This window comes from Geospiza fortis, unplaced genomic scaffold (genome assembly GCF_000277835.1).
Source record: "Geospiza fortis unplaced genomic scaffold, GeoFor_1.0 scaffold4, whole genome shotgun sequence".
Taxonomy (NCBI): domain Eukaryota; kingdom Metazoa; phylum Chordata; class Aves; order Passeriformes; family Thraupidae; genus Geospiza; species Geospiza fortis.
In genome coordinates this window covers 1,224,162-1,227,155 of record NW_005054475.1, presented here as the reverse complement: position 1 = coordinate 1,227,155, position 2,994 = coordinate 1,224,162, and the positions used below count along the sequence as shown (strand labels likewise).

At 49.6% G+C, this 2,994-nt stretch overlaps 1 protein-coding gene across 1 annotated transcript in view; it reads right to left on the bottom strand.

Annotated features, from left to right (window-relative positions):
• Nucleotides 1-2,994, bottom strand: part of PAX7 (paired box 7) — a gene marked incomplete at its 5' end in the record, with an annotated part of 151,422 nt that overhangs the window by 91,802 nt on the left and 56,626 nt on the right. The window lies entirely within an intron of this gene.

Below are 2,994 nucleotides of genomic sequence, written 5' to 3'. Positions count from 1 at the left end.
CCACAGCCATGGGAATCCAGGAATCCCAGTCCCTCAATTCCACAGCCATGGGAATCCAGGAATCCCAGTCCCTTAATGCTGCAGCCATGGGAATCCTGGAATCCCAGTCCCTTTCCCCACAGCCATGGGAACCCTGGAATCCCAGTCCTTCAATTCCACAGCCATGGGAATCCTGGAATCTCAGTCCTTCAATTCCACAACCATGGGAATCCTGGAATCCCAGACTGGTTTGCCTGGGAGGGACCCTAAATCCCATCCCATTCCACCCCATCCATAGGGACACCTTCCACTATCCCAGGTTGCTCCAAGCCCTGTCCAGCCTGGCCTTGGACACTTCCAGGGATGAGGAATTTCCAGTTTCTCTGTCCCACGGACAGAATATCCACTCTTTTTATGCTGTTTATGGCATTTGCTACCTTGATTTTCCCCCCACATTGCAAAGAAAATATTAGGAAATCAAAACTTCTCACAGGAAAAGGGGAGCCCATAATCCCTGATTCAAATTGTTACAGAGAAAAGAACTGCCAGTGTTTGGCTTATTTCAAGGAATTTCCGCTTTTCCCTGGAAATTCCTGTTTCAGAGTTGCCCATTTTTTGCCCTGAAAAAGGCAAGAACTGAAATGTTGTCAGCAAATCATGTGCTGCCCAATTTCCTGCCGTGTTTTGTCAAGGCTTGGGCTTGGAGATTTCAGTTTTTAAAACTTAGGAAGGAAAAGAAAGAGGAACAATTGGGGATTTTACAGATTGGCAAAACCCTTCCAGTTGGAGGTTGGGCTGCCCACAGGAGACAACTCAGCTCTTCAACTCCCAAATTTCCTGCGGAATTCAGGCACCATCCAGTCCTTTCCCAATGTTTAATCAGTCACTTATTCCTCCACCTGGACTTTTCCCTTCTCCCTGCCTTGATCCCAGCACCAGGCGTGGCCTCCTGAGGCTCTGGTGAACCCAGCTGGGATAAATAAACCCAGTTTTGCCCCCTGTGTTTTTGGCTGGAGATCAAGCAGAAAGCCCCCCATGGATATCCCCCAGGTCCTCAGCGGCTTTTGGAGGAGCTGGAACTCCAATGCTGTCTCTCCTGGAGCAATCCCGGGCCCCAGAGATGTTCCATGTGGGGGTTATGGGTTCCCTGTGGGGTGCAGATGTTGATTTTGGAGGGTCTCAGCCAGGCCACAAAATGTGCCCCCAGTCCAGGGCAGCAGAGAAGGGACAATGTGACACGGGAAACCTCCGAGCTGGGCACGGCTCTGGCCCTGCCACCTCTTCCTTCTTTCCCAGGAAAACAGGGAATTAATCACTGGATTAATTGATTTTTTCCCTTCCCGAGCCTGGCTGTTGTTTTCCACAGGAACCACCCAGCCTCGCTGAGAGCCAGAACCAAATCGTGCTCACAGCAAAGTCCTTTTTCTTTCAGGCGAACCTTTGCTAATTTAGGATTAAAGCAGGGCTTACATAAGCTCTGCTTGACCATAAAGTTCCCTGAAGTCCCTAACCGTGTTTTCCAGCCTGTTTTTTTCCCCCTTTTTTTGTTCAGCTCCTATATTATCATCACCCAAAAATCTGCTTTTCTTCTTGGCAGTGCTGGGAGCTGCAGCTGTGGCTCCCGACAGCTGCTGGGGGGTTTGGGAGGCACAGATCCCCCCGGGGCCGCCTCGTTTGTACTGAGATCACCACAAAAAGCCTCTGCATTCCTGACAAAATTCCTTTTATGTCCCGGGGCTTGTGGGACCTCGGAGAAGGTGCTGGATCCAGGGGAGTTCTGCTCCAGGGGTTGATTTTGGAGGAAAAAACATCCCTTGGAGAGGTTTTCCCTCCTTTGGGCTCTGGCATCCCATTAAATGCCTTAAACACATTCAGCTTTTAGGTCCAAACCCTTCAATTTCTGAATTTCTTCCCCAAAATCAGTGAGAAATTCCCTGACATCTTCAGAGGGGCAGCAACTGCCCCATGTTTTTAAAGATCCTAAAGAAAAATCCTAAAAAATTCCTGAGTTCTCCCACGCGTGGCCAGAATTTGTTTCTAAACGAGATTTTTGGGATTTGTCCACTTCCAGGGAAGGTCTGGGGTCTCCAGGAGAAGGAACATCTGTGCCTGAGGACAGCAGGGCTGCACATCTGGGCCCCAGATGATGCGGGGCAGGTAGGAGCCCACACATCTGGGCCTTGGAGGAGCAGAGGCACATCTGGAAAGCTCCAGCACATTCCCTGAAGCTCCTCAGTGGAGCTGCTCCATCATGAGTGAGCTCGGCTGCTCCTCCCATCCCACTCCTGGGATCCAGAGCTCCCAGGGGCAGTGAAAATCACCCGGGAAAGGACCTGTGCCAAATTCCACCTGGGAAGGGAAACCTCATTGTCGCCACATTTCTCTTCACAGAGAAAAACAAGGCACAATTCTTCCCAAGAATATTTCTGCGTTTCACATTGTCTGAACCTCAGACAAAAAACAATTCTTATCTCATTTACTGCTCCTGTGTTTGTTCACAAGTGGAGTGCATCGTGGAAGATTGTTTACCTGAAGGGAATTGATCAATTACCTAAAGGGAATTGATAATTGGATTCTGGTGTGAGTGTTTCGAGTCCCTGACCAATTGAATCCAGGTGTGTGTGAGCTGGGACTGTTGGCTGACAGTCGTGAGATCCAGAGCAGTTGGGTGCAGAGCTGAGCGCTTGGCAGATTCAGTTTAGCTGTAATGTAATATAGTGTAATATAATAGAGAATAATATAGCATCATAAAGTAATTAATCAGCCTCCTGATAAGATGGAGTCCTCCTTGTCATTTCCTCCTTTGTCAGGGATGAAAATATCCACTCTACCCCCCCAGCTGCTGCTAAAGGATCCCTGATTTCTCCATGAGGTTTTGGGAGAGGATTGTCACCCTGTGTCCCCACCGTGGTGCTGGTTCTGGGGTGAAAGGGGCCGAGATAACCGATACCAAGATCAGGACAAGCCTCTCCATCCATTCCCAAGCTTCCCAACGGCTCCCGCCCGGCGTTATCC